At 40.4% G+C, this 22,863-nt stretch overlaps 1 long non-coding RNA gene across 1 annotated transcript in view; it reads right to left on the bottom strand.

Moving 5' to 3' along the window:
* LOC147600167 (uncharacterized) overlaps positions 1-17,959 on the bottom strand; it is a 38,119-nt gene extending 20,160 nt beyond the window's left edge. The window contains exons 1-3 of the long non-coding RNA XR_015258991.1: positions 17,869-17,959; positions 16,643-16,792; positions 14,063-14,272 (exon numbers count right to left, since the gene is read on the bottom strand). This is a non-coding gene — a long non-coding RNA (uncharacterized LOC147600167). The remainder of the gene's footprint in view (positions 1-14,062; positions 14,273-16,642; positions 16,793-17,868) is intronic.
* Between the last annotated feature and the right edge of the window lie 4,904 nt (positions 17,960-22,863).

The raw sequence follows: 22,863 nt of genomic DNA, 5'->3' as shown, positions 1-22,863 counted from the left end.
ACCCCAGAAGAGTCGGGCACATTTTCCTGCCCATCCTGCAAAGAAGCAGCTGAGAGAAGAAACTTGCATCACAGGCACGTAGTTCTCTCGAAGCACAGCTACAAGAGACCTGCATGGATTTTTGAAGATGGCAAACATGTTATTCAGTGCTTGATCTCTCTGGTCTTGGAAAGCTCTCCTGGACGCAGGGAAAGGTTTGGGCTGTCAGGCGGACCTGGTGTCCCAGAGGGGTGGCTCTCGGAGAGGTTTCTGTGTTATGTGAGGTTTGTCTAATGCCTGGAAAAGTCCTTCTAACCCATGTCCTGCTGGCAATAGTGTCACTGTTCGTGTCAGTCTGTGAAGTTGTCCTGTTATCGTGGATGCCCTTGTCCATGCCTTCTGCTTGCCCTCTATACTTTTAAGCCAGAACTAATGTAAATACATTCTCCAAAACGTCAAGGCCCATTTCCTTCAATCTTCCTTTCACAAGCATTAACTCCTAAACAGTGTGGGATACATACGGTTTCCTGACTGGCACACATCTCTCTCTTCCTATTCTGGATAAAATTAACAACACGAATTGCTCTTCACTTTATTCAAGGTCGCATTTTTGCACCAAGCCCTTGTAGTCTGGGGACTAAAAATGTCAGCAGACACCTCTAGCTGCTGGTGGTCCAGGGACCTTGTCAAAGTCTGCCACAGCCTCGTCAGCATATGTTAATGGATCAAGAAGCAGAGCTGATGCAACCGCGGGATGTGTTAACCAGCACTGGAGAAGCAGGACACTGCTGTGTGAATCTTCTGTTGCTCTCTATGTTCTAAAGAAGTAACTACAGAAAAAATAACAATTTTTTCCATAAAAATGGAAGGAGATATGATTGAAACCCCTCTACGGAGAATTTTAAAGCAACCAAGGGACCATACTCCAAGTTTATAAGCAGGCCACTGCTTATGTTATATTATATTATACTACATTATATTATATTATCAAATATATTTATAATATGTTATATCAAAGGCCACTGCCTGACACTGAGTCCTTTCAGCATCTGCTGCAACTACGTGCATGTGTTGTTGGAAAGTGAATAAGCAACATTATGTTTTACCCTTTGGGGGAAAACTCTGAAAGCACTTTTTCCTCTTTAATATACTCAGAGGTGTAAAAGATTTCATGCTACCTTCAGATGTCAGCATCAGATTAGGATGTGATGACAGAGGACATAAGGTATTGCTGGACAGTAAAAGGCCTCTGGCCACAAGGAAGCCTGTCCTCGTTAATTTTATCTCAACCTCATCTCTCTGATTTGTCACTGGCTCTGAATTCTTCAATTCCTTCTCTCCATAAAAATGTCTAGCTGTCTCTTAAATTCATTTATGCCATTGCCTTTTATGACCTTACTTGATAACTTACTCTTTTTGTTTTCCATCCTGAATAAAAAGCCCTGTCTGAGTGAATTCCCTCATTGCTCTTAATTTCCTAATTTTGAGGTTGTGTGGCTGTCTGTCCTAGTTATTCCATTCCTCATCAATATGAGCATTATTTTTATGGATGTTTGGTTTTTTTCTCACTAGCTAAAAAGATTTTTATGTTATTTTGTTTTTTAAATGGCAGTTCATTTACTAAAAGATCTGTGGGGAGCTTTTTTCACACTTTTATGCCAGCTGCAAGTTTGAAAAAAGTTTTAGGAAACCTTACTTCTACACCATACATATGCATACCATAGATACAACAGGGACTTATTACCAGAGTTGGGCCCAGGCCAGATGAACACGGCCCTGAGTTGAGCTGCTAGCTTTGGCAAGTTTCTTCCCAACATACTAGTCTCTCCCCATTGTCTATGGATTGTATATTTTAAACCTCCTTCTCTACTATGTCAGCTGTCAACTGATGAGAAGGCAGCTTCTACAAAAACATTACTCCAGGCTGTCTTGATAATTTTCACAATGCTTCGTATATTAGAATCATAGAATCATAGAATAGTTAGAGTTGGAAGGGACCTTCAAAGGTCATCTAGTCCAACCCCCCTGCAAGAAGCAGGGACATCCCTGACTAGATCAGGTTGCTCAGAGCCTCATCCAGCCTGGCCTTGAACGATTCCAGGGATGGGGCATCCACCACCTCTCTGGGCAACCTGTTCCAGTGCTCTACAACTGTCATTGTAAAAAATTTTTTTCTAATATCTAATCTAAACCTACCTCCTTCTAATTTAAACTCATTACCCCTTGTTCTATCACAACAGGCCCTACTGAACAGCTTCTCCCCATCTTTCCTGTAGGCCCCCTTGAGGTATTGGAAGACTGCTATCAGGTCTCCCAGAGCCTCCTCTTCTCCAGGCTGAACAGCCCCAACTCTCTCAGCCTGTCCTCATAGGAGAGGTGCTCCAGCCCTCTGATCATCTTTGTGGCCCTCCTTTGGACCCTTTCCAACTGGGCCATGTCCTTCTTGTGTTGGGGACTCCAGAACTGGACGCAGTACTCCAGGTGGGGTCTCACCACGGCAGAGTAGAGGGGCAGAATCACCTCCCTCGACCTGCTGGCCACGCTCCTCTTGATGCAGCCCAGGATGCGGTTGGCCTTCTGGGCCGCAAGGGCACATTAATAAATTTTAAGAAATAGTAATAAGAATACCATGTTCACATGTGTACCTCTACTCTTCACGCTTCAGCCTGGCTTATTTGTAAAACTCTATTATATGCATTTTCTATTTCAAGAAAAGCTTGTCCAGCTCAAAGGGCATTATTAAGACTTTCCCTGTTTCATTTCTGTGCAGATTTCATTGTCCGTCATGGTCAATATATCTTCCCTTAACTTTCACAGAGTCCAGTCAGGTAGGTCATAACCAGATTCTTCTATAATCTTTTTATATATTTAGACACTGTAATGAGATCATCATCCAGTCTGCTTTTTCTTTCAGGCTAAATATGCTACACTTTTTGAGTCTTTTTCTCATCCATAGCATAAATTTAACTCCTTACCTTTCCTATGCTAGTCCAAAAACTGACTAATGTGTCAAAGCTGTAAATGGTATTTCAATCTTTGTACTTTTGAGTTAAATGATTTTTAAAATATGGTGGGTCCAGCCTAGGTACAGTTCTGACACCTTTCTTAAGCAGAAAGATCTGCCTCCAGGCCACTGCTGCCATTTGGGAGCACTAGTTAAAAAAAAAAAAATAAAATAAAAAATTAAAAAGTCATAATAAAAAAGAAAAACCCCCAAAAACCAAAAGATGACTGCTAATGTCTACATGTTGGCCCTTCCTACTGGTTACACTGGGGCCTGACGGTTGTCTGTCTTATTATAAACCACGCAGAGCAAAGAGCTTTGTAAGAAGTGGAGCAAATCCTCAGCAAAACAACCCAAGGTCTGGTCTGGCACATGCAGAGTGTTATCTTATAAAGGTATTTTTTTATAGACTTATTAGTGAGAGAAAACTGAAACACTGAATCCATGGATTTTGCTGCAACATTAAATAACAATAACCAGTTCTTCTTGTGTTATCTGTGGGCTAGTAGTGAAATGATGCTGTCCTCCATCTCAGTGTTTAGCAATATGAATTCCTATGGCCCTGAGTTTTGTGGAAACATAAGTAGAGAACCCAGAGGAAATACTGGATTTATTTTTTCCGTACTGTCTGTGGTCTCATGGGGCTTACACTGTTTGTACCAAGGAAGGATAATAATTTTTTCTAATTGCAAGGAAGAAAAAAAATAATCAAGGAGAGGGCGCTGTCTACTGTGGTTGTATAAAGAAGAACATTTTAATGTTGATTTTCAAGGTAGATTATAGGAATTTTCAGAAAAATAAGACAGCGTTGGAGCTGTCACTCCATAGCTAGGACAGGCAGCAGCTGCATCCAGGACAAGGTCATGCAAATGCAAAAAAGACAGTGGCTTAACGGCTGTAATGCTGTCATTTGCTTCAAGGCTAGCACAATAGACATGCACTGTGTAGCACCTTAAAATCTTCGTTCCTAGCTATAATTTCATGTATGAGCTGCAGCCACTTTGCTTGACTGCTGTATGTGTTTCTACTAAAATGGAAAAAAATTCTAAGCAGGAAAGGACCACGTAATGGATAAAGCATCACAAGCATTTTTTTTTTTTAATATTAGTAGACTAGAACTAGCCAAAGATGATAATTATCAGGAAAATAATATGCTGTTATTGGCTTGATTTGCTCAAGTCTGGCTGATGGTATGAGCAAAGAGCTACACTTTCTCACATCCACCAAAGCATGCCTAAGATCTATTCCTGAAATTGCATCCAAGTGCTACTCATTAACAGTTTTACCATGCATATTTATTTTGCACTGCAAATGATAATGTGTGAACAACAAAAGGGATAATGTCATTATCGAGGTGCAAGTAGCAGCTCTGTAGCTGTGAGCAGGTTTATGTTTTCACTCGGAGCCATACGGCATTTTCTGTTCCAAAGATTCGACTGCAGTAACTGAAGAGTTTGCTTAAAATAAAAGACAAAAAAAAAAATTGTTTCAGGAAATTTACATCTGGATTAAACACATTTCTATGTTAATTAATAAAACATGACTTTAGTATCATCTTGTGCTGTGCTTTTAATATGGATCTCCCACACCCAAGAAAATAGATGGACTTCTGCTCCAGGAGTCAAAATGGCAACAGCAGCCCACCCTGGAGATCGCAGCGCTGGCCAGATTTCCTGAGACAATGCGTCTTTTGCCTTTGCATGCTTTACTTGAGCAAAACTTCAGCACAAACCCCAATGCCAGGATTTATATCAGTAAGTATGGAAAGCCCTAGGGCTCCGCGCAGCTGCCTTTTGCAGCATGTGCAGTAGCATTGCTCTATCAGTGAGCTCCATGGTTTTAGTAACTCACAGGTACATGAAGAAAGATATGATTTTTGAAGGAAATAAAAGTCATACCTAGGAAAATATCTAAAATGTCTCTGAGAACAATGTGAGAATATGAAGAGAGAGGAAAATGTTAGCATTTCTCCCTAAGTTGAGTCTGAAACCCATTTTGAAGGAATCAAAGGTAACCAAAGAAAGTTACAATGCAGTATTATAAAGCTATTTGTGTGAGAAAGCAGGCTGCTTGTGTGTTTGTTACACATTAGAAAAAGGTACTTCCCCTGTGCATGGACAGGCTCCCTTGGTAAAGAGCAGAAGCCACGCTGTCCTGTCTCGAGACAGAGCGAGTTGCCGTCACCAAGCCTTGAGCACTGACTGCGCAAAAAAACCCAAGGAGGCTGTGTCAGTACCGGCCACATTTGGGATTTTTTTTGTTGACAAAATGAATTGCCATCATTGGAGAATAATTTATCATAGCTGAACCTTTTTTGGTCTGAAACACCGGCTGAGCAAACCCTTTTGTCAGGAAATACTTTTTAGCTGCAAGTTCTGTTGAGAATGAAAAATGCCTCCCCTGAAGTAACCAGCAAACTGATACCCAGGACAGTCAACAGCCGTGTGCGAGGAAAGATCCCTTTTCTGATGAGTACAGAAATGTACTGTATGGCTTCAACAAAAGAGACTAAAAGCCCCCTCTCCACACAATGATCAATAACCCCGTGGTGAGGGCTTGGTTTTGGAAGGCAGAGGAATGGCCGTGCAAGGACAGGAGTGTGTGTCCTACGCCTTCAAATGCCAGACCTCAGCTTGCCCAAGGAAAATTATTTAAATCTCAGTATTTCCTAGGAAAGGCAAATTCTTCTCATGATGCAAATCCTTCTTTTTAGGAAGGAACTGCTTGTTCCTTTGTGCTTTCTTTGAACAAAACCATCCAGCATTGCATCACCACCTTTCAGCAGAACTCTCTCAGCCATAGTTTGGAAGCACAGGAGGAGTAATGGGAAAATCAGATATGAAGAAAATGTTGGAAAAGTTTTTTTTTTTTAAGTTTGGGTGAATGTGAACAGCCAGAGAATTCTTCTTGGGAGCCACTGAATCTGCTGACATTTCTTGTGCCAAGTGTGTTTGCAGGTTTTCCTCAATCTAAAGATAGTCTGTGGTGTTCTAGAAAACCTGGGAAAAAAAAAATCCAGCTGATTTTTTGTTTGGTTGAGGGTTTTTTTTTTTGAGATTTAGGAAGTATTGCCATCTTTCCTGATGATAATAATAAACAAAGCACGTATTGAAACAAAAGTACAGCTTTCTTTTTTTTTTTTGTCTCTTCTCTCAAATATGATACAGTTTATTTGCAGGGAGCAAGAATTATCTGAAACTAAATAAAACAACTACCCACAATCACCTCAACCTTTGTGATAACTAGACAATAAATAGTTTTCTGGTCTCACCAGAATTTTTGTGGGTTTAGATGTTTGTGGCTGCCAGGGGCGTGTTAGGAGGCAAGGCCTCACACCCCTGTTACAAGAGAGCTGTGAGACTGAGAGAGTTCTCGTGGATGCAGAGTTTTTATTTTTCTCAGATTTTATTTTAATTTTGATCTAGTGTTTACACTTCATTGAGGGATAACAAGTATCAAAACAAAACTAATTTTCAGCCTTCAGAAAACATCTGAATATGTTTAGAAAAGGTTGCAATGATGCACTTCAAGAACGTGCAAGCCTTCCTCTCTGTAGAGTTTTACATCAATATTTTTGTGGAAATAAACTTCTTCCTGATTTCAGCAGGCCAATATTTCTCATTAAAATACCTTTCAAGGTTCTTTCCTAATTCAGACTATTGCAATGGCCCCTGACTCTTGGAAACCCTCTCACTTTAGGCTTTTTGAACCCTCCTAAAATAAAGACCCAGAGACATTTCCTCCATGTCCTCATCTAGCACTGGAGACCAGCACAGCCAAAACACCTCCATCTATTTTGGAAACATGCTTTTAAATTCATTAACCTTTTTTGGGAAACTGAACACATGTCGTTCAAGCTCCACCAACAGGAGAGCAACTTGTCCACGAGCCAGTTGCTTCCTCATTCCACTCCCAGTGTACTCCTGAGAAGTCCAGTGGGTGACAGAAATATTGCTTTATTACCACCCCACTATGTATGGATTAATGCATTCACTACAGCCTTTTAGCAAGACGCCAAGCACTCCCCTGCTCAAGTAATAGACTATAATATCCCTGACATTCAGGAGGAAACAACAGAATACAATTAAAAACAGAATACATAATATTTGCTGAAATAAAACAGATTTCCAATCAATTAAAACAGACTCTTCTTCCAATAGCACCAGACAAATAATAAATTTACAAAACTAATCGGTTCTACACAAGCTGAGCTAATGAGTGTCATTTGGGTCACATCTTCAAATTGCAAATAAATGTTATCATTTATCAACCTAACACATTCCTCAATAAATCTTCTGCACCACTGTTCATACTTATCAGCTGTGTCATTTAATATTCTTTTCTGATTTAGAAAACTATTTCCTCTGGTGCCTGACCCCCTGTAATGGAAAACTACTGAAAACAGACAGTAGCTAATTCAAGAATTGTATAATTTAGAGCTAAACAGAACTGTGGAGAGTGTTGAAATGCTCTAATATTCATTTTTCAGTGGGTCTCCTCCCAAGCTGCAAATAATACAAGGTGTTGAGATGAAAGTTTCATTTAAGGAGAGACAGACTGTAGGCAATGCAGTGTGTAAAGTCATGAAAAATATTATGCTTTCTCCAGACAAGGTCTGTTTTCTCATTTATGCGATGGAGAATCGTGGACACTCCCAATTACAGGCATAAAAACTCCCTATCTCAGCCATCTGACGTGCCACACACTACTTTGCTAAACTGGTGATTTCAGCATTTCCCAACCTTTGCCAAGATGGGAATGAGAAAGCAGGGAGCTTCCAAACTCTAACCTTTGACCAACATCCCTCTCCCCACCAAAAAATCCCAAACGTACAAAAAAAATGGAAGGGGAAATAGGTCTTGTTGCCCCATAGGTGATACCTGGTGCATCCTTTCCTTCATCACAGCCGCTTTCCCGTGAGTGGCATTTTTTCAGGGCTCATTGCAGGTTTCTCTGCCTCACACAGACAGACCTTTTTTCTGACACTTATCTATTCCAGAACTGAATTACCCAGATCCATCTTTTTCATCGCAGACACATAAAAGCGTAGGCATACAGCCACTGGGACACATCTAAGAGGGACATCTTGTGACCGACCTTCTTCATAAGAGTGTTTGCTTCTGCGTCTCAAAAGCATGTTTAGATTGAATGTCAGATACTAAAGGAGTTATGGACTGCGGTCATCTTCATGCACTTGCTTCACAGCACACTGCATAGCTGTACACAATATATAGGTACAGGACCACATTTTACCAGAAGGGCTCTTACTAGCAGTGCACCAGGTAGTAAATGGTCCATTCGACAAGCACGGCTAAGCCAGGTGCATCAGTGGTCAGGTTTATGTTCTTACGTGGATCTAATTTGTTTCACATTTTCAATTCCCTTTCCCCTAGCTCTGTCTGCTTGCTGCTATTTTTTCTCTCTCCTGCCCCACCTCTGCTCTGACTAGCGCCCTTGCACTGATTCAGGTCTCCCCTTTACCATCGACATCAGTCCTGTCCCTTCTTTTTTATGGCTCCTAATATTCTCATCAACTTACTTTCTTATTATTACTTTCACCTCCTATGCCATCCATTTAGTACTACCTCATTTGGTCCTCCTCTGTCTTTTCCCTCCTTTTCACTCATCTCAGTCCTTACCCTCCATCATCTGAGTCAGACAAGTTTTTTTTTCTTCCCTACTTGCCTTTGGCACCAAAATGGCTAAAAGGAAAGGCAAGACTGGCTTTTTGTTGGCATTTTAAGCCTTGTTGTGATAGAAGCCCCAAAATGTAAAAGGATATGACTGCTCCAGCAGCTGGAGACCCAACATGAGCAGGCTGAGCCATGCCTCAGTAGGAGCAGTGGGAGCGGGGACCACGTGCAACGAATGCAAAGCTCTGCAGCAGCTCTCTGCCAAGCTGGGAGGGACCAAGGTTTGCAACGATTTCCCCTTCGAGGAATTTTTTATTACAAAGTCAGCAAAAAGTACGTCTTTGATACAGGAGGACTGTGCTGTCAAATAACATGTTCTTGTAGTTGTAGCTGGGGATGAAGTCCATAATAATGTGGCTTGAATTATGTAGCCAAAAGCAAGCAGAGCAGTGGAGAAAATTGTAAGTAACTGAAAATTCGAGGTTGATTATGGGAACTGTTAGGCAACCTTAACTTAAATATATCATATTTCTCCCTGTAGGTATGGTTCCCACACTGCTTATAAGTCTAGATCTAATGAAATACCCCTGCATAAGCTACTTTGCAGTCCTCATGAACTGGCCTTAACATATTAAGTTCTGTCTTCTCTGATTTCACTGAAAATACATTGAAACAGGCAAATCCACTAGATCTGGATTTCCACAGCAACAAAACTCAGATAAACATGCCAACCGCTTGTCTGAACTGTAGTTTTGATCTTACTGCTTTCATTGAGAGTCCTGAACACTTACAACACCGGAATATTCAAACTGGTATCTGCTGTGTAGATCTGAGGCAACTTTACACTTGAACATTATACTTATCTGAATGTTTTTTATGTAATTAAATAAACACAGGAATATGATCAATGAAATCTAACAATGTGTAAATACTTCAAAAATAGTATGCATAACATTTATGGCACAGCATAGTCATAACACATCAACCACTATTAAAAACACATTTACTTGATTTTTAGGGTTGCACTTCACACTGCTAAATGTGTTTATCCAGCCATTTCTAATGTTCACATGCAACATTAAAGTAAACGCATTAGCAGTGCCTGTTGACCACTTTAACCAGATTAATAAACCATTCATAATAAGATACATGCACAGAAGTGTTGCAGAAGTGTTGGATAAATCATCATTATTAAAATACTCAGCCCTCCAACTAAAATAAACACCTTTTCTTTAAATGTTAATGTGCTGAAACTCATCTGAGTTATAAAAGCCTCTTTGCACTTTTGGTAAATATTTTGCTTTGTGAGCCTAGTCTGTGTGTGTTGTGTGTGTGTGAATACTTCAGATGAGTGTTTTCTGGCAGTGTTGACATTTCTATATGCATGTCACCTGTACTGATATTGTACAAGTGTTGTGCATCTTGCAGAGCTTTGTCTTGGCTCCAAACTATTTCTTTCCTCTTGCCCACAAAGAGACTGTTTCCTTAACTGTGTTTCAACACTTAGAACAAACTTCAGCTTTAAAACCTGGAAATATTTTTATTTGGTCATGTTATCTACTTTAGGCAGCTTTTAGGAAGTCTCATGTGAGGCGAACACGGAGGCTATTTCATGACGGTATCTATTTTCAAAAACATAGAGGCCACAGCTGAGGGCAGTCACAAACCACCCTTCCAGTATTTGTTATTTTACTCCAGTATCTGCCACATATTCATTACACCCATGCACAACCAATTTCCTCCCTTTGTGCTTTCTGCGTGTTCTTCTCCTGTTCGATAGCGTGCAGAGCCCCAGTCATTCCCTGCATACATCATTCCCCTTCCTACCGCAGCTCCTGCAAAACCTGGCTTGCAAGCTGAGGAAAAGCCAGTTTCAGGAAAAAAAATTACCAACCATTTAACAAGACTTTGAGCACCAGTCGTCTGGGTTTACGCTGCAGGTCTTTAAGCTGGTACTGTCGTAGTTCAGCCCCGATCAGGACCAGACTACGCAGTCTCTCTCTCGCTCCCCCCACCCTCCGAGAGAATAGGGGGAGATGATATAAGAAAAACGGCTCAAGGTTTGAGATAAGGACGGGGAGAAATCCTTAAAGTTACCGTCACGGGCAAAACAGACTCGACTTGGGGAAAACTATTCATTTATTTCTAAAATTAGCAGGAGAATGAGACAGGGAACAAGATAACCTCCCCCACCCCTCCCTCTTCCCGGGGTTAACATTATCTCTACTACCTTCCCCTCCCGAGCGGCACGGGGGGGGAAAAGGGAATGGGGGTCGCGGTCAGTTCATCACGCGTTGTTTTATGCCGCTGTATCATCGTCAGGGGAAGAACTCCTCACATTCCTCCTCTGCTCCAGCGTGGGGTCCCTCCCACGGGCCACGGTCCTTCGTGAAACTGCTCTGGCGTGGGTCATCTCTTCCACGGGTGCAGTCCCTCTAGAACAGCTGTCCCAGCGGGCCCTCCACGGGCCACAGCCTCCTTCAGGCCTCCACCTGCTCTGGCGTGGGGTCCTCCATGGGCTGCAGGTGGATCTCTGCCCCTCCGTGGACCTCCATGGGCTGCAGGGCGACAACCTGCTCCACCATGGTCTTCACCACGAGTTGCAGAGGAATCTTGGCCAGAAGCCGTATTACTCCTCCCCCTCCTTCTTCACTGACCTTGGTGTCTGCAGCCGTTCCTCACAACAGGCTGGCAGACGCCTCTCAGGATCCTTTTTACATCTTATTCACTTCTCATCTCCTCTCCACTTCTTGCAGCCAGGCCGGGCCGAGTTGGGCCCAGTCGGCTGCCCGGTGGGAGGCCAGAGGGTGAGGCCTGCAAGGCCCATGAGGCTCGCGCCTCCCCCTCTCTGCCCCCCGCTCAGCTGCTTCACATCTTCTCCTCCTTTTTTTCCTGTTTTCCCCTACTTAAACACGCTATTGCAGAGGCGTTATCACGGGACATTCTGCTACCAATTGGCTTGGCCTTGGCCAGCAGCGGGTCCGCCCTAGGCCCGGCCGAGTCCACTGAACAAAGGGGAGCGACTTCTAGCAGTTTCCTACAGAAGCTACCACCTTAGGCCCCCCCTCACTAACAAAACCAGAACAATCACAAGGAATAACTCTGAAATAGTAGGGTTCTAGGCAAATAAATAGGAACAGCAGAGAGGTTTTTTCACCCATGCTTCCAAATATTGAATGCTCCATTATGAAAGCCACTCTGCTTACAATTCCTCTCTTATCCTAACTTCTTTCTGCTGCTTGTTATTTTCAGTAAAACCTAATAAATAGTTTCTATTGGGCTTTGCTTTCAAAGGTACAGAATAATGGTTGTAACTTCCCTTGGGTACCTGCTCACCATGGTTACGAAGGCACGTTTCTGAGAGCTGCTCATTGACTGAGCTTTGGACTGCAAAGACATGGGCTGAAGGAGCGAGCCCCTGCCAGGAGAGGAGAGCAGCTTGGGGTCTCCTAAGGTAGCAGAATAAATTAGAGGGTTTAAGCAGTGGCATAATTTGTGTTGCAAAAAGATGTGACATCATAAGCTTAAAAAACCCCACCTTTGGAAAGCCAGGCAAATGAACACAAGGTAGGTAGGTAACATTTCTCACCTTACAGTTGTTGGTAGTTATTATTGCAAAACCTTTGATCTTATTCCCCTCAAATTTCAAAATTTTCACTCTGAGCTCTGCTATTTCTTAATTTTACCCTTCTTCAACAGCATGCATTAGATTTTAAAAATATCTGTCCATAGCACTAAGCAGAAATCACAGGATGATGAATTTTGAACTTTGATTGCATGCAAATTAGAGACAAGAATGCATCAATATGTTACTGTTCTGAGAAACGACTGAAGTCTATTCTTTCATAGTTGTAGAAGTCTGACTTATATGAAGGTACTTTAGATTTATTTATTTATATTATAGAGCAAGATGTGCTCAGTATAGTGTAGTGTCTGCTGACTGGGTTTTCAAGATCAGTAAGTATGCTCCCAAGATAAAATTCTGAAAAACATCACCTAATCAGTGTGCTCTCTTGCCATGGATTTTATTGCACACGTTAGTTGGCATTAGCAGTCCGTTTTACTTCAGGCTCTGCAGCATTTTGGACATCTTTTGAAACACTTTCAATAAAGTTTTGGTGGAGAGCTCAGGGTGTTAAGCACATGTTCACCGTTAACAATAATGGGAGTCATGCACATACTGCTATCACGACTACATTTATTAATTACCTCCAAAGCTTTTTATTCTAAACCAAATATGTTAAATGCAGCATTTTCCAGAATGCACTTGAGTTTCTTTCAGTCATACTTCTGTTTTGGTCTTCAGACAGACCAAATATTCTGATCGTGTCACTCTTTGATGCTAAATTGGATACAAATGTACTCACATAATTAATCACACTCAGTGCTTATTGTGCATCTTTCTTATTGCTATGCGAGCAGATTTCGCACAGCTTGTAGTTTGTTATCAGCCTGCATGGAAACAGCTGATTACCTTTCTTCTCATATAATTACATTAACAGCAAAGCCAACTTCCTTTCTCCGTTTATCTTTGACCATGTGAAATATTTCAGGAAAGACTTATCAGGAAAAAAGAGAGCAGTATTTCACATTATCCCAGTTTCAGTTACTGCTGTCAAACACTAAGTTCTAAATACACAGTATTCCCATCCCCACAGAAAGCAGACATGAAAGAAAGAAATCCCTTCTGCTGTCCCTCAGGTTCAGTGGAGATAAATTCTGCTCTTAGGTCCACATTTCTGCCTCTATCTGGTCACGGCAATACTCATGGAAAGACTCGTCATGGCTGTTACATACATGAAGCATCTTTTTCTGTTATAGCTACTATCATTCAACTTTTCTGCACTTAATTCATAGTGTATGTCCTCTGGGTTAATGTCTTAATAAGTTCATTCCATTATTTTTAAACAGAACTGTGCTGAAAGCTAGCTTAATGTGGTTTGGGGTTCACATGAGAACCCAGGGAGAAAATAAAGTACTGACATAAACCCAGAAACACACTTAGACTGACCTATTTAGCCTTTTCACTGACATCAAGGGGTTTATGCAGAGTAAAACTTGGCTGGATGTCACCACCATCTTCCCCAAGAAGAGTCACATTCAGGAAAATGTTGCTACTCCAATCTACTTCCTTGACAGCATCACTCCTGAAGCAAATAAAGGCTCAACATTCAGAGGTTACTTGAACACCCTAATATTCACAGCAGACCTGCAAAAGCTTCCTTGGCCCCCCTTCAATTCCTTACATTCAAAAAAAAAGGAAGGGAAAAAAAAAAAGAGTGCAGAAGAAACCTAGATTGATTTGGCTGCAGAAACATATTTTCTGTGGACATTTATTTTCATTATTAGTTACTAAAACATCTAAAATTACCATGACCCAAGTTGCAACACGTCACTGACTTTTATTCCTTATCACTCTGCCTCAGTGGGGCTCAGATTTTTTTACCTTGCCCAGATATTGCTTCGCTCTGTGCCCGTAGTCCCAAGAAAGATGTTTTGGGATCCTCCTTTGAAAATGGGTGCTCTTCTTCCAGCTAGCCCATGGTTTCCTCCATCCTTCTGGTGTGAGGACCTGCCCAGAGCCCTCTGCCTTCCAGCTGCTTGGCCAGTCAGCTGTGTGCTCTGAATAAGATGTGGACATTTGTTTCTGGAGCACCTAAAAGAAAGGTGGGACCCATTTGGACTTGAGATACAGCCAAAGTTCAGCATTTTAACGATGGATAGAGCCTAAATACCTTCACATAAATTTATGCTGCTGATGCATATATTTACAATAAACGAAAGTATTACTTGGTGGCTATTATTTTAATTTCATATTGAAAGGATGTGTAATTTTTTAGTTTTATTAGATTTCACGAAAGTGCACACATAAGATTTTAGATACTTTTTTTGAGCTCTCATAGTAGATATTTAGCTTTGTATTGGATCTGCATGGTATTATTAATAATTGCCCCTTTTTATCCGATAACTTCCAGGAAAAGGAAGAAGAGTGGCCTAAATTCTATAAAGAAATTAAGAGCTTTGCTGGCAAAAGATTAACATGGTATTGACCCACTTTACCGCTCTTTTCAAGACTAACATTAAAGGAGAATTCATCATCTAAGCTTCCCCTAAATATCGAGCATTAGCCTGTCTCTGATACAGGAAAATATTTCTGCTCTTATTAGAAGTAATGGTAAACATAAACCAGAGAAAACTTTGCTCAAGATGCTCTAATTGGCTTGATCCATTGAAAATAAACATAAAACTGCTACCTCCCAGAACAGCAGATAAAAATCACTCGTTTTTCCCTCTGCAGCTTTTGCTGACTTGTACATACAGCTGAACAGATAGATTTTATTCGCTCAATATTTCGATAGGCAGGACTGCCAGTCAAGCATTCATTTCCAAGGGATGGATGGATCTGTGCTAGTAAGAGTTGCTTAAGATACATGGTTTTTTTTTTGTAAGAGTTTATAAGAGGATTCTTCAGTTCCGTTCTGTCCCACAGTGCAATTAAAAATTCTTGTTTCTTACCATACATCTTCTTTTGTTTGGAAAACAGAATGCCTGAGCAGTTAATACGCTTTTCTGCATATGGGCATTTTACAGCACACACCAACAACCCTATTCCCTTATGTAATTATTTAAGTTCAGTTTTTTTCTAGGGCTTTCTTCTCCTTCTCATTATGCCTTCACCAGCACTAAACAACTTCTCTGTGTTTGCCTCTAAATTATCATCTTAGCCCTTAGCTTTAATCAAACTGAATTCAAACTCCGCATCCTTTCTCATTACTTTGGTTACACTTAAAAAACTGTAGAGATAAATAACGTTCATTTCTGTTATACTTTGGAATCACTTCTGGGATCAAATTTTCTTTCACACTTGGATGAAGCCGTTGACTTCGCTGGGATTGCATGTGCAGATATGAAAACAGAATACGACGAGATCATTGGATGCGTAATAAAAAAACGCTTTCAGAAAATTAGCTCTCCTTTCTGCTGGGATAAAGCACTGACACAACATCAACTGTAAATACATACTTACAATTCAGAACCCTCAATTATTTTCCGAAAGGTTATCTTTTTCTGTCTATAAATTTATTAGGAAGGTGAATCCCTCTGGTAACTCTTATGAAATTTCATAAACACTTTTTTTTTTTTTTATTAATTACTTCCCTCTAAAATTTTGAAGAAAGGGAAGGTACCTCATGAGCTTTGTACTACTATGATATGTCAGATGCATGTTCAAATATTTACTGCTTACACATGTACCTCACCACTTACAGCTGATAGGGAAGCAAACTTTTCGATTATGTTCCACCCTACCAGATTTTCTCTCGTCACTGGTTTTAGGCTCCTGTGCTAGAGGAAAAACAATTTCACGTATTAAACAGAATAACCTTTGAAATGCCTGCATGATTTTTGTACATATTTGCTGTGAATATGTGTACCGTATTTTCACTGCTAAAATGTTGGAACTTTTTGGAATAGCAAATTGTCCACAAGCTTTATCCTTGAAAATAAGAGGATCAAATTTTTTTTTTTCTTTTAAAAAGTTAGTGTATGAAAAGAGCAAAATCTCTGCCCTCAGATAATTACCAAAGTAAACTAGTTTTGCCTTATATCAAAAGTAAGCCAATAATACATTGGGACAAAAGATACAAACTAGCATAAATAAAAGGGATTTTAATTACTCCTATGATTATATGAGATGAAGGTAAAATTACAGCTTCAGGTCTCTGATGGGCAAGGTTATATCTTGCCTTCTACTTCTTGTTTCTGGAAATCCAGGATGTTTCCAATTATGCTATTCAGGGGTATTCTTTTAGATTTTAATCTTTCCTTCATTTTCTCTGCCTCCTCTCATTTTTTATTTCTCTTTTCCTAAGAGCTAGAATTTAATTTCTTTAGAAATCCAGCTTAGAGCATCTCACTCTATAGACGTGTGTGAGTTAATATAGTCTGGGCCACTTTAGAAACGCGAGATGAAATATTATTGTTCTCTTCTGATATTCCCTTGAACACAACGCACGCTGACAAATACCTTCTCAAGTCCAAGCTCCGCTATTTGGCTCCGCAGAGCTTGCTGCATCCCGGGAGGAACGCTCAGTCTGGCAGCAGCACAGGGCTGTCCTCCTCTCCTTGCTGTGTCAGAACTAAAGCCTGGATCAAAGATCCTCAAAACCAAACACCCCTGTGACAGAAGAACAGATGGACATCCACAATTTAAAACCTCTCTGGAATTCCCTTGGAATACTTAGCAGTTTTTCTTGGGTGGTTGTTGTTGTTTTATTAAATGGAGCTAGGTTTAAAAGTGTCACCTCACAGAAGAAACTGAAAATTGTAATGAGTTTGGTGGTCAGGCAGTAATTATATTAGCTTTCCCTAAAACTGGATATGTTCAAATTCTTATCTAATTACATTTTCCAAACAAAGCAGAGGAGAGAAAGGTCATTGTATTATAGCCAGCGTATTTTGCTTTCCTCTGGAAAGAGTACAAGAATAGTTTCAATTGAAACAGTTTGAGATTATGCTTGATAATTTGTAATTAACTCTCCAGGGTGCTCTGAGGCCTAATTAATTACCTATTGGAAAGCATTTGAAGATCTTTGGATGAAAGTTGCTATAGTAATGCCAAGAATTGTTGTTATTGTTATCGTTAGGTGTTTTCCATCCCCGAATGCAGTTAGGTGGAAAATGTACCTTTATTACCTTGTGATATCTTACAACCAGGACTAATCTGCTGAAAAGCAGTATTTAAAAGCGGAGAATAATTCTCTCTGCAGTGAGAAGTTGGAGATGTTTATTCTAAAACTCTGAATATAATTTATGAATAAGACAAATACACAAATTGCATGAAATTGTTCCACAGTAATAACACACTTTATATTCTCCATCTGTGGATAAGCAGGTACATCTATATGTGGAATTTGTCTTATATTATGAAACTGTCGTCAGTGCTGCAAAACTACTGTATCGTGAATGCCTCCACGTGTTTAGCATTCAGCATTTGTTCTCAAGTCTGTCAACAGAAACGTGTAACCCAAATTAATATAATAATAAATATAATAATGGAAGGTCATGAAGATATTAGGATTCCTATTCAAATCAGGATCAATTCATCCCAATTTGTTTTTCAAAGTACTTAAAGTTTGCAGAGTGGAATAGACTCACATGCAAAAAAGAAGACATATTAGTCCTTTTTCGAAAAGCCAGAGAAGAAAAGGACAGCTTAAAAAAAAAACCCCAAAAAAAGAAAAACCCACCAACCTTGCAGGAGGCTTGAGCTGGAGGAAGGAACTTGCTTTCACAGTACAGTCTCTGCTGTTCAGCTGATCACTGAGCTGCGGAGGAGGGAAACTGTGAATACAGTTTCCTGTGAAACAGGAATAAAACCTGTGTGCAAGGACCCAAGAGCCTGTCGGTGTCTCCAGCCAGAACTCAGAAAATGTTCGATCTTGGTACAGAGACAGAGAAAGCTGTAGAGAATTTTCTCTGATTTGTATATAGATATTTTTCTTCCCCTGAGCCCCAATCTTACTTTTTATCTAAATCTAAAGCAATTTGTTAAATTACGCTCTGTAACCCCTATCCATATCTATGTATTTATCCTAAGTATCAAAACCCCTTGAAAATACCCACGCTTGTGAAAAAGGATCTATTTGTGTCACACCAAGGAGTCCAAGGGACAGGAAATATTCCTGAGGTTTCCTTGCTGTGCAGAGCTCACAGCAGGAAGCTTTGCTATATTCTCTTTAGGCAACAAAAAGCTGAAGTTTGAAGCTAGTGTGTGTTTTTCAAACACAAATCTACCCCAGAGGAACCCTGCCAGTGGGTAAAAAGAGTGGGTAAAAATAGACACCGATACGCACGTGATCTATGGTACCCACAGTAACTACATGTAGAAACAGGGTTTACTAAGAGTAAGCCCTCATGCTTTCTTCTTCAGAAGAAAGGTCTTAAAATGTATTGCTTTTAATATTTTTCCCCATGTAGTAACACATTTATGGCTAAATCTCAACATTTGCACAGGATAAATACATAACACCATTTTCTGTAGCATTGGATGCGTAGTTCCCTCAAGCTTTAGCTGTTGCTAACGAGCAGGTTGTGGTGTCTCTCTGTTTACCTTGTCAGCAGTATTCATTTCTGTTATCACTCTTCTGGAAGAACAAAGTTTCTAGATATGCCTCAAAGGTGAACATAATTACGCTGTTTACATTGTTATTCCTACAGGGATCGTAAAGTAGCACTTAGAGCAATGTTTACAGTCATCAACGAGGCAGAAATCACTTTGTACGTACCAGAAAGGCAGAAAACGATACCCTGTCACTAATTAATTAAATGTGGGACTGTGCTGTGTAACGATCCCCGTCTCACATACGATCTGGGTGCTGGGTACATCAGCAGCCTGAAGCATCCAGCAATTACTCTGTCCATCGAATCAAAATTTCTTTAAGGTGTTTTCTTTCCATTGAGGTCCTGCAGATGATGGGACTTGCCATTTTCTTTCTTCAAAGCAACAAAATAAATAAACCAAATGTAATGTAGCGTGCTTTAATGCATCAACTAAACTGCATCCCTTCTCAATGGCAAACTTTTATGTTTTTCTGTTGGGATAAAGGTAAGTGAAGCCCATAGAAGAATTTCCATTAACCTCAGTATGTTTTGGGTCAGAAGTTTTCAGTGTGGCTTACGAAAACCAGCAGTGAAGTGGGAATCCTGCTGCAGGGGGGTTCATGCCACGGGAGAATGGTTGCCTCCCTTGCCCTCCACCCTGCCAGCTGCCTTCCTCCGCATGCACGTCCGCATTGACAACACAGCTACAGCAACACTTTTTAAAGTTACTTCTGTAAAATATTGAAGAAATACTTATTTAAGACAGCATAGCAAGGATAATTTGTGCATTGCTCATAGATGACAACTCAGAGGCAGTTGTGTTTTAGCACAGAAACAGGTATTTTCCTTATTTCCCAATTGCTAATCACCAGTCAGTCTGTTCCATTCCACCTAAGGTAACTGTGATGAGATCTTACATTCACGGTCTTCCTGTTGTACTACTTAGCTTTTCCCAGCTGACACTTTACATTCTTCATTTGGCGACCTGGCAGTCAAATATCCTTGCTTTTTGCCGCAGGGAGAGCACAGGGGAGGTATCAGCTTCGTCGCACATCCATGGGAACATCAGCGACAGAAGTTCAAGCTAATCAGCCAGCATCATCAAATATGTATCATAACAACCTGAAAGCTATCATTTTGGAGGGAGGAAAAATCATAAAAGAACTACAGCGTATTAAATGCATCAAGGATAGAACAAAACCAATTTCTGCAGGAATCCTTGGACCTTGTCGACACAGCACTGTTGTTTATGGAGGCAATTATGCCGGTATAAACAGATTGCTGATATAAAAGTGCAACTTCAGAAGCTAACCAGACGGAGGACATACCTTTAGACTGGTTATTCTGGAGAGCATAGGGGTCTGGGGAGCCCTGCAGGACGGTTGTGCCGTGTTGCTGGCCCAAGGCAGACACCTGTGGGTCCCGCTAAAACCGCAGCATCATACCTGGGGGGCTGGGGCTGAGGCGGGTACCGGGTGCCAATACAAGAAGGACACCGGAGCACTAGATCTGTATCTTCTGCACATATACCATGTGCTGGAAATTACTGTCCAGAGACCAAAAAGAGTTTTGAGGGTTTTGGTTTTCATTAATTTGCTTTTTTTTTTTTTTTTTTTTTTTAAATCTGTCTACGAGTGAGAGCTGGAGAAGTCACTGAGCACATAACCATGGATGACAGTGAGGTCAAGGTTTCCACCAAGCTGTGAAGCTTGTTCTTAACACAGCATTTCCAGCTGCAAAACACAAGCCAAATTCAGAGTTGCTGCTGTCACATGTATTTAGGAGGTGACAATCATGAAAGAAAGGGCATCAGAGTCCACCAGAGGTACAGTACATACATTATCAATTTCGCAACCTATCTGTTAAATCCTGATCTCTTTAGACCTGTTTCCAGCTTGACAAAATAAAGCTCTAAGAAGAGTGAGGCATCTTCTAATCACTCAGAGTTCAGTTTTTAGTTTTCTTTACAGTTTCAAACTAAATAACTTATCAGGTCTCACATACTTCAATTTTTCATCTGTGTTAAAATGATTACAAAGAGGCAGTTTTGGTGTTCTTGACTTTCCAGAAGATTATTAGTATTGTCCTTTGCAAATGATGAAATATTTAGAAGCCTGCACTACCTCTAAAGCTTTGACAAATGCAGTTATTTCTGAGCAAATTTATTGGCATATATGAAATTTTAAAAATTATTTCTTATTTCATCTTAGACTAAACTCTTCAAGTTCAATAGCCATTCACATACAAGAAGTCTCATTGATAGTGATGGACTTTTCTGCATCTTTTCGTAATAATGGATAAATGGTTCAAATTAATTATGTAATTAGCTATCCTCAATATCATTATTTAACTAGATCTTTTTAGCGATCCACGTTAATGAGATTTAGCAATTAAGAACCATGTTTGGAAAAAAAAAAGATTAAAAAAAGATAAACTGCTCACAAACTTTCAGACACATAAAGAAAACACAGCTGGAAGCTGGGGGTAGCACAGACAGAAGGCTTCAGCGTGGTGTTGTCACGTGTCAAGTATGACTTATTCCCCCTCTTCTGGAGATCTATTGTGGTTGGAAGACACCTTTGTTATGGCCCTGACTGCCCCTCGAGCAAAACCAACAGTGCAGACCAACCTGTGAGGCCAACTGAGCAGGGACAAGCAGCATCTCTGCTGGCATTTGTGGGGAGGTCTAAGCGCCGTGCTGGTGCAGGACATCGTGTAGCCCCAACACATGCTCATCATAGCAAGAGATAACACTCAGATCACGTCTGATTGCCCAGTTTGTCCCCCAAAATGAAGCAAAATGCCTTGCACATACAGGCGTTTATAAAAAGGTGCCTTTTCAATCCCTGGGATAATATTTCCATGTTAGTCATCTCTTAGTCGTCTCTAAATCACCTCACACTTATTTTCTCTGGTTTCCTTCTTCTCCTTCCAAATGTTGCCAAAATAATTTCACCCTTTACACAGATTGTGTTGCAGCCTCTTCTTGCACAGACCACTACTCCCTAACGACTGTTTCTTTTTTTTTTTTCTTTCTTTGAGATGAGGAGGGACTCTGGATCAATGTATATGACCTTCTGTAACATGTACTAAAAATGTCTCCCAGAAAGGCATACAATCCTGATATAAAGATGTTAAAATTAAATTTATAATTTCCTTGCTGTTTAAAATTCTAACTATCTTACTTTTCCTAGTAACAGCCTACATTTTTTTATTGTAGTCATATTTTAATTTGTATATGGATAAATTCACTCACACTTTCTTATAAGGACTAGAATGTATTCAAGAAATCTGTTTCTAGGAAGCTCTAAATTACATTAGCAATATATTTTAGTAATAACAATCAAGCCTGGCTCATTTCCTTGGGATTAATGACTAGCTGGGAGAGCCGATGGCCCCAAGTAGTAGTCATTATTTTATTAGAGATCTTTTCTTGGTTGTTTCTAATTAGGCAAAGATTAGAAAAAAAAAATCCTCTCTTCTCTGTGTGTAAGAGGAACGAGAGCACCACAGGAGAAAAAGTGCAATCACTCAGAGAAGGGAAAAGACCTCTTTAAAATGCTCGATAACCTTTAGTAAGATCACCAGGTTAATACTGCAACACGCCAGTGTTTTCTGTGGCTTTCATCCATTCTCTCAGTGTTTGCGTTTCTCTGTTCCCAGCGGGGTTTTTTGTTGATATTTTGAAAAACGAAGCATGTAGATTCGGAGGAATATTTGTAAATATATTGTGCACTTTTAGAAAATGTTTTGCAGCGCAATCTTTTATGATGGGTGGCTCTGTCTGACTTCAAGTCTGTCAACCAGAATGCATCGAAAACAGGTGAAGAAAAGGAAGACTGGAAAATGTCAACGATCTTTAAAGCATAAAAAAAAAACCAACCAGAAGATAGTAGGGAAATGGGTAACAGCCAACACAAGTTCATCAAGAATTGCACACTACCGTGACAAGAGTCTTCATCGAGAATTGTGTCAACTATTTTCTTCTGTCACAAGGCAAGACACTTGTGCTACGTTCATGAAATTTTCTTACGCTGCTATGGCTTGGATGAATTTGCTGGGGTGGATAGTGAAGAACTATCAGAAACCCCACGTTGAGAAGGAAGGCAGGAGGGGACTGAGTGTCAGAAAGGATGAATCTAGCAA

This window comes from Chlamydotis macqueenii, chromosome 6 (assembly GCF_036417535.1).
Source record: "Chlamydotis macqueenii isolate bChlMac1 chromosome 6, bChlMac1.mat, whole genome shotgun sequence".
Taxonomy (NCBI): domain Eukaryota; kingdom Metazoa; phylum Chordata; class Aves; order Otidiformes; family Otididae; genus Chlamydotis; species Chlamydotis macqueenii.
This window is presented reverse-complemented; position numbering and strand designations above follow the sequence as displayed.